The sequence below is a fragment of the Octopus sinensis genome, linkage group LG12 (genome assembly GCF_006345805.1).
Source record: "Octopus sinensis linkage group LG12, ASM634580v1, whole genome shotgun sequence".
NCBI classification, from domain to species: Eukaryota; Metazoa; Mollusca; class Cephalopoda; order Octopoda; family Octopodidae; genus Octopus; species Octopus sinensis.
This window is the reverse complement of record NC_043008.1, coordinates 75,527,977-75,537,946: the sequence shown is the minus strand read 5'-3', so window position 1 is coordinate 75,537,946 and position 9,970 is coordinate 75,527,977.

The window sequence follows — 9,970 nt, the reverse complement described above, 5'->3', positions numbered from 1 at the left end:
AATAAACATCATCCTGATGCTGTGGCTGAGGGAGAAAATGTGTCGATTCTATGGGACTTCCCCGTGCTGACCGACAGGACTATAAAAGCTAATAAACCGATATTATTATAAAAGATCAGACAAAACGGATGTGTTTATTAATTGACATGAGTATTCCCTGTAATCACAATATAGCAGCAAAAGAATTTGACAAGATTAGTAAATATAAAGACCTGCTAATAGAAATTGAAAAAATGTGGCATCTCAAGGCGACTACAGTACCAGTGATTGTAGGAACTCGAGGAATGATAAAAAAAGGTTCTGAAACCTATTTGAAAAATGATTCCAGGCTTACCAACCCTACAGGATGTGCAAAAAATCGTAGTAACTGGAACGGCTCATGTATTGAGAAGAGCACTATCGCTGTGAAAATAACATCCATCCATGAATTTATTTATTTATTAATTTTTAAATACATATTTTATTTGTGAATTTGCGCGTGTAATCTGGGAATGCATGCAATGCCTTTTTCTGCCCTGGGTGTATGAAAAACACTCGGCGAGAAACGAAAGAAAATTTGAAGAAGGAAAAATATAATAATAATAATAATAATAATAATAATAATAATAATAATAATAATAATAATAATAATAGGTGTCATAGGTGCCCTGGGAATGATAGCAAAAGGGGCTGATAGCTACCTAACTCAGATACCAGGAAACCCAAAAATGGCAGAAGTTCAAAAGATAGTGCTCATGGGAACTGCTCATATCCTACGCAAAATACTCTCTATGTAACCTCAAGGTTTAAAACAACCATAATTTTCGGTTAAAAAAAAAAAAAAAAAAAACTTTTTTTTTTAGACATTCATTAGTACAACATCCCCACCCCCCAAATATATGGCACACTAGGCATAACAACAACATGAACTTCCAACCCTGTTGTCTCTTGAGGTCTCTGGGTGAGACTTGGAGCCAACTTGTACAAATATAAAGCAAAAGTCAAACATAGAATAATAATAATAATAATAATAATAATTATTATTATTATTATTATTATTATTATTATTATTATTATTATTATTATTATTATTATTATAATCAGTGGTTGCAGCAACACCAACAGTTGCAAGGGTGAAATAGTGGTAAGGGTGGTAATTGAGCCTCAGAATGCTGTGCTATCATAATAGTGGTAGTTGTAGTATTATTCTATTATTTAGTATTAATAGCTGCAGCATATTATTATTATCTTTATTTTTTCATTATCATCATCTTCACCACTACCATTGTTGGAGGAGATAGCTGGGTAGTAGTTTGTTGAATAGATCATATTCTACAGGTCTATAAATATATTCGGCAGATGGTGGAGAGTTCAGCTAGAGAGACAAAAGAATCTTCGTACCCTTTGGGTCATCGGAGGTCAAATGTGTTTACTACTACCACTGAAAACGCTGCCTTGAAAAGAAGCAATTCAGCCTGTTCTATTTGTATTTACTGGTAGAAAAACAATATTAATAATAATAATACATACACACACGCACACACACACACGCGCGCGCACGCATACACACACACAACACACACATACACACACACACACACATATATATATATATATATATATATATATATATATATATATATATTATATATATATATATATATACTGATATTCACGTCCTAGAAATTTTGAATTTCTGAATTCAATTGTGTTCTTGCAATAAAAATTGTGCTTACTTATTTGGGTACTATATTAAAGTTTTTAAGTTTTCTTCAGATATTCGTTTGTCTGTCCAGTTGGAGTATACAGTAGGACTTTTGCAATGAAAAGGATGTTTACATTTTCGAATACAAGGGGAGAGAAGAAAGGATAAGTATTCATACAGTAGCTGTAGGTTTTTTAAAGCTGATCCTTTGTGTGTTCGAAAGTTGTAGGTATGTATGTTTCCTAACTTATTTTATTTTGAGGGAGATTTTAAATATTCACCGGAAATTGTAGATATTCCAGTCTTCGGAATAGTAGGAGGAAAAACTGTTCATCTTGTTGGATTTTTAAATTTCTGAATTTCTTCCTCTTTTGGAAATTTTTCTTTTTAAAAGTTTTACTGTGGTTTACAGTTTTTGTAGTTGTGCAGCATGTATATATTAGCAGGTGCTTACTTACTTTTTTCCGTGCATTTAATTGTGTTGTTACAATACATGTCAGTTTTAAATATTCTTTTAGTCGGGGAAGAAGGGAAGACAAAATATTCAGGCAAAATTGGAAATATTAAAGTTTCTAAATTTTTTTAGGTGTTCGTTTGTATGTCAGTTGAGAGAAAACTGTGGTGTTTTTATCCAATAAACAGGATGTTTACATTTTCGAATATTCAGGGAAAAAAGAACGGAAAGAAAAGGAAGATAAATTTTTTTAACAGAAAATTGTAGATATGAATTTTTAAAATTTACTGGAGATGGTCTTTTGTCTGTCCGACATAATAATTATATTTAAGGTGGGAGGTAAATAACTAACAGGCCGCGCTTCAAATTTTTTAGTGTAAATTGTGGCTTATACATTGAGGGGAAGAAGGTTTCATCCTTAATATTTAAAATATTTGTGTTTGATGTAATAATGTTAGCGGAATCGTGCGTAATTCTTTCTGTTTGATATGTTGTCTGTGGATTCTTGCATGTTGGCTAAGTAACTGTTGGTTTCGCCAATATAATTTTCTTTGCAATTAAGAGATGTTATGCAGTATATGAGGTTCTGCATCTTGCAGTTCCATTCTCCATTAACTAGGAAGCTTAATCTATTTCTAAATGTTGTATGGGAACCAGCATCCAAATACTTGAATTGCTACTGCTACATATCATGTATTTCCACAGTCCTTCTCAATTATCTTCTGATGTGAAATTCTTAGCTGACGTTTACTCTCTCGTTTAAGGTTTTCATCACCCACAATTTTGATTTGGAGGCAATTAAGAGATGTTATGCAGTATATGTTATGCAGTTCCATTCTCCATTAACTAGAATGCTGAATCTATTTTTAAATGTTGTATGGGAACCAACGTTTCTTTTTACAATGTAGGAAATTTTCTATATTTTTTCTTAGGTGTTCTCAATTGTGACCTGTCCAGTTCCTTCACAATTCCATCATTTATTTATTTTGAAGGATTATTCTGTATTTAAGAAGCCTTTGAGTTCATTTTCTCGAATTTGACGTATTTTCGGAAGAACTACTATTTTTCTCAGTCATTAGACTGCGACCGTGCTATAGCACATCCTTGGAGAATTTTTAATCGAATGAATCTTCCCCAATACTTACTTTATCGTTTTTTGTCGCGAACCGCTAATGTTACGGGGACGTAAGCACACCAGCGGTAGTGGGGTCAAACAGAGATACAGACAGATACACACACATACACATATACGCCGGCCTGTTTTATCTATAGTAGAAAATACGTACCCAATGTGCCACAGAATGGGACCAAAGCTGCAAACTTGTGGTAGGGAAGCAAGCTGCACATCCCACACCCATGCCTGCGCCTATTATTTCCATACTTTGAAGAATGTTCTTTTTAAATATGTCAATGATGATAAAACGGGATTTGAAATACTGCTGTATGTCTGTCTTTTTGTTAGAAATAACTTCTGTTATAGTGGAGTCGAGTATTCTTATGTGAATGTCACTGTGGGTGGTTTCTGGTGTGAATTTGATTGATGGATGCAGAGTGTTAAGAAAGTTACTGAAAAGTTGTCGATCATCATTTCATTTCTCCTAAAAAAAATAAAGTAACCACCGAAGAAGCATTTCCAGTTTTCAGTGACATACATCTCGATATTTTTGGATCAAAAGTTGTTCTACCTCGTTGTATAGTTTTCTCTTAAAAACCGTTGCTCCACCTTCTATTTGTCCCTATATTTTAAGCAGCAAAATTAAAGGTGCCCTGCTACATATGTATTTATATCTGTCTAGCAATCTATCTATCTATGTATTTATATAATTATCTATTTATCTCTATATATATATGGCTTCGAATGACTTGTCTGTTTTCCGTGTTCGTCCCTTCGTGTATTTCATGTTCTTTATATATAAATTTTTATTCCTATATATATATATATATATGTGTGTGTGTGTGTGGATCATTACCGCTGTTTCTTACCCATTTTTCATAGAAGAATGAGAATCCATTACAAAAATCTGTAATCATCAGATGAAACGTAATTTTACCAACAAAAGAATATCCGAAGAATACAGCACAAACATGGTTGACGTATGTTGAGGATAACCATGAAATGGGAGAATGACCAACAAAGTTGGCCGTTGTGGGCATTAGTGGGTGCTGTTAGGTTAAGAATATAGTTTGAGGAAGGGTGTAATATGATATTGAGGAAGGGTGTAATATGGTATTTAAGGTCATCGATCCGGGTGAGATAGGTCGGCTAGATTGTATCTTTGGTAGGATAGAGTAGAATGCAGGTCATATTTTATTATAGTACTTAGAAAAGTGGGTCGTTGGCAGAGGACCGAAGATAAACTAAAGATAAAAAGTAAAGAGTAAAGAAAATTAAAAGTAAAAGTGAAGAAAAATAAGTGCATACATAAATCTGATTAGACATAGGGTCGGTGTTTAAGATTCGCTAGCTAAGGCTAAAGAACAAATAGAGGGGTGCAGAGATATACAGAATTTAGGGGTATTCTATGGATATAAGTTGAATGCTGAGGGTGGGTACGAAGGCAATCGAATAAGATCTAACTTTAAGGAATTGTAGAATTTAGCGTGATTGATTTATCAGGTAAAGTGGAAAGATGTAGAGTGTTGTTTTAGATACGAATACGTTATATGGGTTAGTGCAAACCGCTTGTAATATTAGGACATGTTTACCTAGAGAGGAAAAACCTTGTAGTAATAGTAACATGCTACTTATCATTAAGGAGTTCAAAGAAAGAGGGGGTTAAATACTAAACTGCAAAATTACTGCAACGACAGTAAGACAGATTTTATCAAGACCTTCGCCAAATTAACTGAACTTATATCGCTCAATAATATCTCAATCAAAAACGTTGACGGCTTCAAATATCTTGAATCACACATAGTAGACTCCCAAAAGGACTTTCGCATTTGCAAAGCTCTTGTTTGGGATGCATGTAACAGACTTGATAAGATCTGGCACTCAAATCTTCCACCCACGTTAAAAGTTAAAATATTTAGAACGCTGAATGAGCCGGTCCTTCAGAGACCTAGACCTAATCGTTTTCCTTAGAAAAACAACTAGATGGAACATATACTAGCTTGCTCATAATGATACAGAACATCAGTTGGAGATCACATGCAACACATAGCAACATCTATGGAAATCTGATACCAATATCCCTCAAGCTAAGGCAGAGAAAGAGGTTATCGCATCTCTGCTCCTTGAGCATCCGTCTAGATGTGTTTTCCCCAGGAAACTGACATTTCTAGATACTATATCTCGGGACCCAAGGCTAGATGCTAGAGTACTGAACAGAACAATGCAGGGCTGCGTAGTATGGAAAAGGATTGTCAATGGCGTTCCGACCAACCATAGGTTGGTGAAAGGATCATGATGATAATAAACTATAATTAGTTAGAAGATATATATATATGAGAGGGGAATGGTACGAGGCGACTACCAAAAATGACCATCCAAACTTTTTTGGTTACCTCACATAAATCAATCAAGATACTGTGTTTTAAAACAGAAAAATGGCTATAATGATAATTTATTACATAAAGTTCATTTGAAGACGTTACTGTGCGTTGTCAATATTTCATGTGGCTTCCCTTAGCTTGAATAATTGCTTCAAGGCGTCTGAGGAAAGATGCGTACAAATCCTTCACCATTTTCACGCGTATAAAATGCCATTCTCTGTGGCTGAGCTTCCGCAAATCTTCAAGATTGCGTGGATTTTTCTGACGAACGCTTCTGTTTTGTTCAGTCCACATTTGCCCGATGATATTTAAGTCAGGGCTCTGAGCTGGTCGATCTTTCAATGCGATAACACCTTCATCAACCAGACTCTGTTGTGTTGCACACAGTCTGTGGCATGGATTTCCGTGATGCTAAAAAAATCTCAGCTTCATCCATGTCTGGTATCAAATTGTCCTTCAGCAACTGGATATACCTGGCATCAATTTTAACCAGCTTTCTTGAACCATCGCATTTTATGCATCCCCAAAGCATCAGACTCTTACCCTTAAACTTTATAGTTTACGTCGTTATAACGAGGGTCATCTTTGCCTTCTTGGAGGCCTTTTGACAAATTCACGTTTATTAGTTTGTAGTGAATGGGTAATATAGTATTGTATAAAGTGTTCCGATATATTCCCTACGTGTATGGGTTCTATAAAACGTTGAAGAAGGGTGATTATACTTTTATTTTTAACTAAAGACATTTCCTATACAATATTTGGTGGGTGTATGCTTGATGCGTTCGTGTGAGTGGTATGTATATGTGTGAGTGTGAGTGCATATGCATATGCGTATGTGTGTGCTATATGCACAAAACCAACCAGACGCCAAAGCAGCCGACAGCATCCAACAGTAGATATTGGATCCTGAGCTATCAAGCATCAGTGACGAAACACATTACGTGATTCGCCGTCATCTAGCATTTATTTTTCTCAAGTATTAGAAAATTTAATAAATTTCAGTCTGTTTAAATTCCTGGCCACCATTGTGATATGATGTGAAAATAAATCACCAACTACATGGGTATTCTATAAATGATTGAGAATTGTATAAAATGAAAGGACAGTCGTAATGCTTGTTGATAAAAAAATGAAGGAAATAATTGCCTTTCAATAAGTAATCTCATGTGAAGACTAACCACAGATACGAAATTCTGTCAGCTACAATTTTATCATTATATACCAAATATTTAGTTTAACTTAAAGAAGTGAGTTCTCTTTATCTTTATATATAACGTTACAAGTACGTAATAAAGCTAAAAGTGCATATATAGTTGTGTATTAGCGTGAAAGAGAGAGAGAGAGGGAGAGAGAAAGAGAGACGAAGAGAGATTGCGTGAATTCTTGCAGATAGGTTATGTAGGATATGATACATTTTAAAAGAAAAAATATTCACTAGGTTTAGCAAAATCCTTGTTAAAATGCGAATATGCTGTTCGTTAAGAAAACCTTTTGAATTTCATTTCATTATATGTGTCTTCTTTGTTTTCTTGAAGGAACATGAATAATTTATGAGAAAATCAATAAAATAGAAGGAATACATTAAATGTTATTATCTAGCTTCCAGGAAAGGAAAACATTGCTTTTTAAAATCTGAAATTTTAGAGAAGCCAATTTGTGTCTAGTTCAGTTAGAAATGAAAATAGTGTAAAATCTTTTGTCTGAAAAGATAATTTTTTTTTATTCAAGCAAAAACAAGAAGTGGTTCAAGAATTAATAAATATTCATTCCAATATTCACTATGTTCAATATACAAATCGATATGTATTACGGATTAACAGTATTTATGTATTACGAACATCAGTGAGTTTTTCTAGAGACATAAATATAAGTTATTTACCGAAATAATATAGTGCAATCTACGAAGCTTAGATTTTGCAAGTATATACTGGGATAGTCTCCTGCTAAATTGCTGTTACATCCTATATGAAATTTATAATGAAACAATAAGACGACACCCTCACTTTAAGAGGACTTTCGACTTGGTATTTAAATTTGTTCGTGTCTTGCTAGCATCATCTGCTAAGGCCTCCTTGAAAATGTCTTTAGTTAGGTATCGTGAGAATAAAATGAAGTTTTAGATTGAAGTCAGAATATGAAAAAGCGACTGAAATGGGTACGCTTTATTCTCAGCCAATACATTTCAGTTGCAAAGACTATAAGCCAGCAATAAACAGGTATTATATGGTAGACACAACTTACTGATAAAAATACAGGAGCACATTATACTTCGTGTTTCAGTTCAAGATTTCCAGCATGACAATAGCGAGAAGAACGTATTTAAAATTATTTTTATTTCTTTCTACCCTGAAAGGTCTGCAGTCGAATTCTTTCCCGGAAGACAAAGAACACTTCATGGCATTTTTTATTTTACATGTATATATATATATATATATATATATTGTTATATTTCGGAATGGTCATATTGCCAGTTTAGCCAATAAAATCTTGCACAACAAATATTTAAACGTATATATATATATATATATATAATATATATATATATATATATATATATATATATAATATATATATATATATATATATATATATAGGTGAGAGAGTTGGTGTGTGAAAGTACGTGATTGGATGTATAAAATATAAAAAAGAGTGAAAAAACTACAGAAGGCTTGTGTTATAAGGTTAAAGTCGTTATGTTAGAAAAATGTTATAAAATTTTGTGTAGTGTTACATATTTTTTGAGAAATAACCGGTTTCGTATATTCTTTTCAAATTTCTCAAATTTCTTTATCTACATTGTGTCATGTCTTCGCTATGAAGTGAAGAGTTCCACGCAGGGGAAGGTAATCAGGGATTTCTTCCGGTATAAGGGAGATAATCGCTTTATATTTTATCTTTTCGTCAATGAGATGAGTTTCCTTGTATAAAAATGTTAGAATGGTTATGATTTGGATTATATTTTTCAATGAAGAATTTTTCCTTGTTTAATCTAATTTGTGTTGGTGTCCCAATAGCACATTAATAGAATGGAACGATTAAAAATCGTGGTAGTAGTTGCTTTGCATATTTCTCAATATGTTCACTAAAAGGTATCATTCTGTATTCTGGGAATGCAATCTGTTGTCGATGCAGAGTGCATATGCGTCTGAGCGATAATCCCGTGGATGCTATGTAGTGTTGGTGGCAACCCGAGCATCTTATGACATAAATTAGGTTTTCTGAAGCACAAGTAAAATTAGATTTGATCTTGAATCTTTGCCCCTCTTTGAAAAGGAATTCTGAGCCTTCTAGAATGTTTGGGCATGTTGCGCAGTTTGGTCTACCACATTTTTTTAGTTTTGCATCCGTTATTTCAGAAAACAATTTTGCCTTTGTGAGGATCTTTTATTTGTAGCTCTTAATGAGTTTATGTATGTTTAGAATTTCCTTTAATTTGGGGTCCTTATGAAGCATTTGTAAATTCTGGGTGATGATGGTGAAGGCTTCTTTGTTTCTGGGGTTGTATGTGGATATGTAAGGCAGTATTTTCGGGGAAGGTGTGTTGCTGTGTTGAACTTTTCTTAAAGTTTCTATGTCGATTTCTGTTGCATATCTGATTCCATCCTCCATTAGGTAGTGTCTGTCAATTAGGGAGTCTTTGAGTTCTTGTAGTTTAAAGTTCCTGGTATTTTGTTCTGACACTATTGTGCATATCCTTCTTGCAAGATTGAAAGGGATGTTTGTTTAAAATAAACATCCCTTTTAATCAGAAATGTTGTCCACGAAGACATCAAACGAAGACTTATATGATGAGGAAAGGTCAATTTGTCAGGAAAAGCAAAAGAAAATTACTATATCAGATCTACAAAATTCTTAAACAGACTGAAAAATCCAGCAGAAGATTCGATTTTGATATTTTTGAAACGAGAAATACTTCGATCAAGATTAAACAGTTAACAGAAGAAATGACAGATAGTTATGTGCAGACCCTTCTGAAGTTGCAAGTGTTATACATACAATTTTTCCTGAAACTGTCATGGTTTTAGGGCTTGTCAGCAACGAAGGACATGTGATGCCTCATTACTTCTTTCCACAAGGCTTTAGAGTTAATTCTGCTGCCTACATTGAGGTGTTGTAAAAAGAATGTTAAGCTCTTGATAGAAGTGTATGCAATGGAAGGCCATATGTGTTTCAGTAAGACTCTGCACTATCACACATGGCCCTAGTAACACGAATGGATTGGTGAAAATTTTCCTGATCACATAACATCTAACATTTGGCCCCGTAATTCCCCAGATGTCAATCCAATAGACTATTACACGTGGAGCGTTGTTGAGAGAGAGGTCAATTAACACGCC